Here is a 9,464-nt window from a genome sequence, read left to right on the forward strand (position 1 = left end):
TGGAGGCCGTGCGGCACTGCACCGCCTGCGGCGTCCTGCACCGGGACATCAAGCCGGAGAACCTCCTCGTGGACCCGGAGAGTGGCGACCTGAAGCTCATCGACTTCGGTTGCGGCACCTTCCTCCAGGAGCAGGCCTTCACGCAATTTGCCGGTGAGCCCACAGGCCGGGCCCCGCTCCCAGTGCCAGGCACTGCACGGCCCCGTTCCCTCCTGGGCTGCGGGCTGCGGCATTCAGCCGGCTGCCGGCTGCCCTTTGGCACGGGCCAGATGCTGTGCCCCAGGAGCCGGCTGCCGGCCCTGCCCACAGAGGGGGGCTGCCAAAGCCAGGCCCCGGCCGCTCGGCTTGGCAGGCCCGCAAGGGCTTGGGCTGCTCCGCTGGCCTTGTCTGCCTTGCAGAACGGTTTCCTGGCTTTGGCCAATTGGCTGGGGGACGGCGGCTGGCCCCGGGGGGAAGTTGTGGCCACTGGTGCAGCCCCTGCTTCTGCCAGGAGGCTGGCACCAGGCTCTGGAAGGCAGCAGCCTGCGCCTGGACAGCGCCGCCTGTGTCCCCTAGGAACACACCTGTACAGCCCACCCGAGTGGATCTGCCTTGGCTGCTACCACGGCCATTCGGCGACCATCTGGTCCCTGGGCGTGCTGCTGTACGTCATGGTCTGCGGGAACGAGCCCTTCCAGGACGACCGTGGCATCGTGTCGGGGCAGCTCTTCTTCTGGCAGCAGGTCTCTCCAGGTTGGTGTCCGGCCTCAAGAAGGCAGGCTTTGGCAGATGGCACCGCGCAGCCCAGCGTGGCCCTCACGCAGCTCCGCGGGAGGTCGATCTGCCCTCAAGGGCTGGCCGCAGGCGGCGGCCCGTGACCACGGTGGGGTCGGTGTGGCCCGCTTGGCTGCAGGAGGTGGCGCGTGTCCTGCCGTGCCGCTGTCCCGCAAAGGGCAGAGTCAGCCGGGAGGCCGGCACAGCTCTGAGCACACGCAGCACGGCCCGGGCCCTGCGGGCGCCGGGAGCAGCTGGGCAGGAGCCTTCTGCAAGTGACCGGCGCTTTCTGGCTTCTCTCCCCAGAGTGCCAACATCTGATCCGCTGGTGTTTGTCCAAGCACCCCGCGGACAGGCCAGCGCTGGAGGAGATCTTGCGCCACCCTTGGCTGCGGGGCGGGCGTCTTTGATGCCTTGCCGGAGCCTCTGCAGCACCCGGTTGCCGAGTCCCACGCAGGAGTGAGGACTCGAGAAATAAAAGAACCACAAACCCATGCCGGGGTGTCAAGTCTGCTCCTGGTTAGCAACTTCAGCTAAAGAACCCTCTTGGGAAAAGGGGTGATCAGAGTGTTCCCTTCAGCCTTTGTCAAGCTTTTGATGCCTTTCCTCCAGGCATCATGGCACTTTTGTGTCTTCAAGCACAGGCTGTAGTCCAGGCAGGAGGGGCTGTAACAAGCCAAGAAATGCAACAGTGAAACAACAGCCGCCCTTTCAAACTGAGGCGGCCACTTGGCTTCACCTGAAGTGATACGTGGGCTCATGTGTGCATTCCAAGGGCCAGCGGGTGGCAGGGACAGAGATGCTGCTCCTCTCCAATGCTGGGAGAAGAATCAGAAATGGCAAAAGGTCATTTCAGGTTGAGCCCTGACAAAACTCTTCCTCTTTCTTCCCCTGAAATGGGAGGCAGGGCTGCGCCTTTGACCAGCTGGGTCTGCAGCCTCGTAAGCCATGGGCATGGAGCCCACAGGAAATGTTGAGATGCTGGAGTTGCTCCCATGGTGCTGGGCCCATTGCAGCCCTCAAAATACCTTTCTCTACCCTCAAAACAACTGGTAGAGATGGAAAGTGCAGTAACCAGTCTAGCCACAGGAAAGCACCCAGGTGCCTTCCCTGGCCCTGTGGGCAGGTGCCAGCTGCAAACCTGTGCCACCTTCTGTCTACTGCCCTGACCTACCACTACAGGCTTTGGGAAAAAAACATACTTCTTCAGAAATGAGGAAGGGGCAGTCAATAGCTAACTCATGGAAGCACGAGTTAACTATTGGGAGACAGCAAACGTTAGTTCAGACAGCAGACTGTAATTACAAAACCTAAGAAACCAAATTTGCCCTACTCTTGTCAAGATAGAGGGCACAAGGATCATCTCAGAGACCGCTGAAACATTCCTCAAAGGACTACGCATGCCCAGGGAGAAAGGTGAAAAAGTTCACTGAGAGGAAGACTACTGGCCTTCATCAGAAAAGACCCCCGAGGAAGAGGAGAGGCCTTCCTCAGCGCGGCCACCAGGACACACAGCGCATGCGTGGCCCATATGCTAATGACTTCCGAGAAATAATTTGTATAACCACACCTGTCCCAAGGAATGTGATGAATATTCCTAATTTAACCCATAATACTTGTGTTGTAGAGAGCACCAGGTGTGTGTTTGGAGGAGCGATCCCCACACACCCGGCGCGCCGAATAAAGCAAATACCCGCTTCTCTGACTCTGTCTCTGAAGTGTCTCCTGGCCCGGTTGCGGCATGATTCAATTCCAATTAAAAGAATCCTCTAAAAAAATGGGACATTTCAGTGCCCCACTTCAGTTTAAACACTTTAAACATGGCATGCCTGCATGTTTCTTCTTTTTTCTTTCCCCTGGATCCTGCATTAGCTTTAAAATCTGCCGGGTAGAGCCGGTAGGGCACTGCAGCAGTGTAGTGCTTCCAGTCCTTCCCATCTTTGCTGCAACAACCGTGCTCGTCCCGAATGCAGCGCTGGGTGAGCAGAGTGGTCATGTAAACGATGTAGAAGTAAGGCAGGATGTGCTCAAAGCCACAAGCCAGGCAATAGGCCAGCGAGCCCATCAGGTCTCCCGTGCAGTTGAAATGACGTGCCCAGCCCCAAAAGCCAGAGGTCATCAGCTTGCTGTAGTGCTTGGGCCCATCCACGGACACGTAGGAGCACTCGATGGACTCCGGCTTCTTCCCCCAGATCCTGCACTTGCCATTGGTACGACGGAAGAGGTCCTTCTGGTGGTTGGTCATTCTGAAGATGGAATAGCCCAGCAAGCCCAGCATCAAGACCCCTACGGCATGGGCTGTGCACAGCTGGACAGGCTGGTAAACCAAATACAGACCCTGGGGAGCACAAAAACAATCAGACATTTACTTCCAACAGAGGCTCAGCATGCCAGACCAATTCCTTGACTACAGTGGCCCACAACAGACCAGAAGAAAGAGTAGAAAAATCTACTGCAACAGTAAAACTGCAGAAAACTTTCAAAAAACTCTGCATCCAACAGTTTCCTTCTCTCTTTCTCTCTCCAAAATTGCACTTCTTCCTGAAACAAGAAGAGAGAAGTTGCAAGGATGCAAACCGGACAGAAGGAAAAAGCAAGGAACAAAACACAAACAAACCACCGCTAACCAAAAGACCCTCAACAAGCAGGAGTAAAAAAAAAAGGAAACGGAAAGGATTTAGAAAAAAAGGAAACCAAAAGGATTCAGAAAAGTATACAGACACAACAGACAGTGACAGAAAGAGGCACAAAAGAAGGGCAGGAGAGGAAAAGATGTCCAATCTGGGCACGGACAGGAAGCCTTCCTACCCAGGAATTGTTACAAAGAATGTTGCAAGGATTTCTCAACAGTCAAACCGCCTAGAAACATTTAAGGTGCACATTAACCTGCTGAGAAGAATGTTTCTGCAAAGTTTCCTTCCTCTTAGCCCAAATCCACAGTGTCCACATTTTTACCTGCAAAGTAGAGAGGGAAGGCAACCAAACACAGTCTCCCCAGCCCAAATACCATCCCAAATGATCATGGCAGATAGCAATGGTTTTCAAGTACCAGGCTTCATTCCAAAAGAAGTCCAGAACAAAAATACCCTGCAACAGAATAATTTCACAGTAATAACAGAGCACTGTCACCAGTTACCCTGTTTAACAGCATCAGCCTAATGTCTGTGCTGCCTTGTGATGTGATCTCACAACTCATTGGTGTTTTTATGTTAGCACTTCAAAACCAGACGTTTCTGAACACAGTTAGGAAGAACTATCACATAAATACAAGCTATGTGGATACACAATATCTACCTACCTATCTATCTATCTACACAGATAAAGCAACAGTAGGATGACTAAGGCAAGTGTACAACTCAAGGACGAACGCTTGGGAAGTGAACTCACAGTTGATCAGCCCAATCTCTCTTCAGCTTAGAGTCACAGCGTTACAAAGAGGGCCGATAGAGCTCCTATTGAGCAGGCTTCCATTTCCACAGATCAGGCAATAAATCCAAAGAAGTCCCAGCACACCATCACTGAATGAGCTTGTTTCAGGCCAGGAAAAAACACTTCATTTTCATTTCCATAGAAGGACTTCTTTTCCTACTTTAATATTAGTTTACTTGCTAGCTGGTTTCCTAATTTCCTCCTTGGAATTTACCTGAAGGACATTGACAAGGATCATGGAGTTTGTCGCTTCGCCATACAGCTCCTCTTGTTTGGCAGCAAAGGAAAGGTTGATCAGAGTCCAGGCCACAATCCCAGGGCGCCCACTGAAGAAAGAGCTTGAAATCAAACCACTTCCCTATTCGAGGGTTAAATTCAATCCCCATCATGTAGTCGTAAAAGAAGTTTCCAGTGAATTTGCTGTAAAACATAAAAAAATTGGAAATGTACAGAGTTCTACACAAATACAGGTAATTACTGCTCTGACTACACAATTCAGATTAATTTGATGTAGTGATAATAAAAATCATCAAAGCATGTAACGCTGTGCAAGGTAACAGAAGCTGACCCAGCTGAAGTATTACATTAATAGACATAAGTTGTAGAGTTTCAGAAGTGCCCGAGTTTACTCTTGCTAACACTTCTGAACAGTCTCACTATTTCTAGGATGGGTGTATCTGTGACACTGAGGCTGCCAGTCCCATGGTGTGCAGCATGAAACACGGGGGATGGTGCTAGTGAAGCAAAGAACCACTGTCATACACTGGCTCAGCTCTCTCTGCCAGTGAAATATATTCTGTCATTCAATTGATAGACCCGGTTTTTATTTAACAGTTTTAATCTCTGATTACCTCGTCTTCTCTCATTACTAAAATTCACATACCACTCTTTGGCATTGGGAGGGAAAAAGTAGCCTTTAATCATTGCAAACGTGGACACTGCATATCCCAAGCTATTGGCACACCACAGGAGAGGAATCCACTTGTCAAAAATGATGGTAGGTGAGAAGAAGTGGAAGCAAGAAGCATTTGCAAACCAAAGCACATGGGTCATGATCCAGGCCTGAAGTCCATTGATTTTCATATTTATTCACGACACCTAAAAGATGAAGAAAAAAAATCGAGTGTTACTGACCCCGCATTACTGCAGCTTTTAATTCACATGGCTATGCACAGAATACACAGAAGCTCAATCAAGCGCTCATGAAACAACTTCTCTCTCCTCGTCCTCCCAATTCAATACCTTAAAGCACTTTTCTGAGTGTTCCATTAAACTCTGCTGTACCCATTAGGCTTTGTTAGGCTGAGTTTTTCTCCTCACAAAACTGAATTTAGGCTTTCCCCCAAAACTGACCAGAGTAACAAACCACTTCTCCTAACAGTTCACATCCCACATTTTGTTCAAGTCCCTTGGCTTCATGGAGCTTGAGCAGGTAAAACTATCTTGTCGAATACCAGCAATAGTCCTGGACAGCTACAGTCAACTGACAATTTCAAGTGCCAAAGTCATCAACCAGTACTTTTTCACTGCTGGTATGGTGCCTACCAGATCAACAGTTATACTAATTCTAAGAGATAGAAATGCTATCACTTCTTCTAAAAGATGACATCGATTGCTTTCTATTTTTGTTTGAACTGAACACGGGAGGAAGGTGAGAGCACTTCTGCCCACGTTTCCTCTGGCTACACATGGGCTATTAAACACTCTAGGTACAGAAATACTATCATTTCAGAAGATTGCACGGTGTCCGTGTATTCCAAGGAATACCTTACCAGCAGGGGTGACAGCACCTTCTTGTACACCTCCCACATATCCAGGGAGAACTTTATGGCAGAAGTCAGGGATGGACATGTACAAAACCACCTAGAAGAGAGAGGATGTATTCACAGTAAATACAGACGAGACAAAATCCCTCAAAACACTATTCCTTACATACACATACCAAATAGAATGTTTCTATTAAGTTTCTATTAAGTATTGGGTAAGCAAATATGGCAATATTTAGCTGTTGGGATTTTAGACTAGTAATACATCTAAGCTTTGAGACAGCTCAAAGATGTACTTCATGTAAGGCTGCCATCCTTTTTTGGTGGGGAGGCAGGACAGTTGGTAACCAGATTCAGGTCCTCGTCGTTTTATTTTTATCTATTTCTTGTGTATGAATTTAAAACCAACGGATACTGCTATAAAGTTGCTTTTTCTTCAAAACCTCATTAAGGCATATGTCACACAAGGAATATTTGCGTATATTCCCTACATGCTTCTTTTCCAAGTACATAAGCTTCCTTTGGATTCCAAAAAGCCCTGGAAAGTGGGAAACACCAAAGAGTAAATGCCAGTTCAACATTCCACTATCCTTTGTGCAAAAGGATTCATCCAACAGCCGTGTGAGAAACCAGACCCGGCATCCAGATCATAACTCAAGAATGTACCTGGAAAGTGACCCAAAGGGAATAGATGCCAGCAGCCCTATAGGTCAGTGTGGGAGTCCTGTTCCAGATGTCAGACAGATGTTTATTCCCTGTCAGCAAGTCCAGCAGTGGGTCAGTCAGAGAGCACTGGTACTGGTCACAGGACATGATGAAGTAATACACGATCGGCGGTGCAAACACGAGCAGGAAAAGGATGCTTGCCAAGGAAAACCAGTCCACCTCCCTGTAATCCAAAACAGAGCATTTTGTTTGCCCAGGTTTCAGAGAGATGAGTTACATCAAATAACTTTTTCAGTGGACCTTCTAGACTAACTGGATGAAAACTGAAAATGTCTTCAGGGCACAGACATGTCTGGTGGTCAAACAGCCATTAAAAAATCAGCACAGAACAGACTTTACCACAAACTCCTCTAAAACTACACTAGCTGATCAGAGCAAGAGATGAGAGAAAATCTCCCCTCCAAAAACCAGATTATTATTACAGACTTCACCTTTTTGATGGCAATCATGGCTCTAACTGGTAGAGTATTCGGTTGAAAGTGATAATGGAATCCCAAGAACATGATGCAAAGCTTGGAAACTTGCAAAAGACAGACCTTGGACAGCCATACATTGAACTTGCTGTGCCAGCCACTTTTGCTGTTCCCAGCTGCAGTCCAATGCCCTACTAATACCTACTCAGCTCTTGGAGAACTGGGAGATGCATCCTCAATCTTGCTACAGCGGGACTGATCAGCTGGGAATGCCACAGATGCTGGGATGCTTGTTTTCCAGATCTCATGAAATATTTCTTTCCTAGGAACTAGAAATGTTACCAATTTTTACTTCCCGGCCTTTCCTGGCCATCTGCATCCTCAGCCACAAGCAGGCTCTGCAGATCGACGTGGCTCTGGGGAAGCAGGGACTCCTGTCTGTGGGCAAAGAAAACAAAGACAACTTGTAAGAAGAGAACCTGGAGCTTCTAGTTAGAAGAGAAAGGACTGTTCAATCAAGGCAGGGGCGACGAAGGAAACTTTCTAAAATGGAACAAGCAGCAGAAGCACAGTAGTTTTGCAGAAGAAATTCTCCTTCCAGCACTTGGCTTAGGGAAAAAGCCTGATGTTGCTACGAGAGACACGAGTTCATGTCTAGTATTGGGTAGCAGACATCGGAGCATTTCGACTATTGGCTTTCCAGGCTCACGCTATTCGAACCTGAGAGTGAAACTCTTCTAAAAGCCAGAGGTGCTTGGAAGAAATGTTTCTGCTCACACCACGACTGGGGACCGTGCATCATTCATACCTTGCACCTGTCCAAAGGCCTTCCTCCGTCTGCGCTCCGGCAGCTCTCACCGAGGCTCTGGCAGGGACGGAGGCTCTTGCCAGAAGTATCGCAAGCGTGGAGATCTTCCTCATCCTGCTCCTCCACTGCTGACATCAGGGAATTCCCTGGAGCTGGGAACGTCTGCCTTTCCTGCTGGAGGATCTTGTTTGGCAGTTCTCTGACGTTCTTCACCTTTGGCAGTGCCGCAGCCATGGAGGTGTAGGACAGATGTTTCCCTCTCCCACTCCCCACTGCCACCAGCTCCCCCTGGGCAATGAGGGGGCTGCCGGCTGAGCGAGGGCAGCGCCAACGTGCAGCAGCTCAAGGATCCGCTCCCTGCGCGCTTCCCGGGATAGGGCTGCCCTGGGCCTTGGCATGGACAGAGGGTCCCCCTTCTCTGCTGGCCGTGACCCTCCTGCCCCAGCCTCGCTCAGGTCGATTCATGTGCCTCCCGTGAGGGACGCCCTCCACACAGATCCTGCTTCTGATTCCTTGGATCCACAGCACTGTTTCTCCTGGATTTTAGCCACGCCTTCCCCTCTGTAAAGCATAGGGATACATAGGAGGAGTGTGTTGGGCTCCCCTCCACCACTGTTAGTGGTTTCAGGCCCCCAGGAGCTCTTGTGTCTCCCTTTTTCCCAACGATATCCCCTCCGTCCCCTCCTTCCCGACGCTTCCCCTCAGCAGCACCGAGCCTTTTCCCGCCCTTTGCTCCCCTCAGCGCTGGCCCCGGCCCCGCTCAGACCACGGCCCCTCGCCGCCGCTGAGGCCCTGCCCACGCCCATCGTCCTGGCCACGCCCCCTCGGCTGGGAACGGCTCCCCGCCCTCCCCTCCCTAATTAGCGCCCTTCCTTCCTCCCTCCTTAATGCCTCGCTAATTCGGCCCCCTGCGGCCAAGGGCAGGGCTTTCGAGGAGCTCTGTGCGGCAGCCTGGCTGCGTGCGGCAGGCCAGAGACGCCCAGTGTTGTCCCTCCGCTCAGGGCAGGGATCCGGGGCACCGCGGCCACCCGGGGAAGATGCTCCGTTGCCAGCCCACACCTCCACCAAAGGGAGAGGAGGAAAGCAGGCTGCCAGAGCCACAGAAGCCCTCAAGACTTCCCCAGCTGGCTCTTCTCCGCCCTGCCCCGCCCCGCCCCGCCCCGCCCCTTCCAAGGCCGTTTTTACAGGAGCTCCGAAAGAGGCAAAAAAAGACAAACGAGCTCCACAGCGAATTCCTGAAAGAAAAATCCAGCAATGGCCAGGAGGCTCCTGTGGCTCCTTCCTGAAAATCAGGGCTATGGGGAACAGGGTGCAGGGTGTCCCAGGACACAGAGCTGGACACTGATCCCTCCTGGATCTCCTTGGCACCCCTGTCCCAGGCAAGGATGGTCCTGAATATCCTCCTGGAGCTGTCCCAGGAAAGTCCCTGCTCCCTGGTGCGGGATGGGAGGGGTAGAGGTGGTCCTCTCACACTCATCCCACTCATTCTCCCCTGCGCTGGCTTTGCCCCTGGGGTGTTGACCCCCCTTTTTAGGGTGTCCAGCCCTGTTCCCATGGGGAACCTTGGCA

This window comes from Aphelocoma coerulescens, unplaced genomic scaffold (assembly GCF_041296385.1).
Source record: "Aphelocoma coerulescens isolate FSJ_1873_10779 unplaced genomic scaffold, UR_Acoe_1.0 HiC_scaffold_166, whole genome shotgun sequence".
In the NCBI taxonomy this organism is placed as follows: Eukaryota; Metazoa; Chordata; class Aves; order Passeriformes; family Corvidae; genus Aphelocoma; species Aphelocoma coerulescens.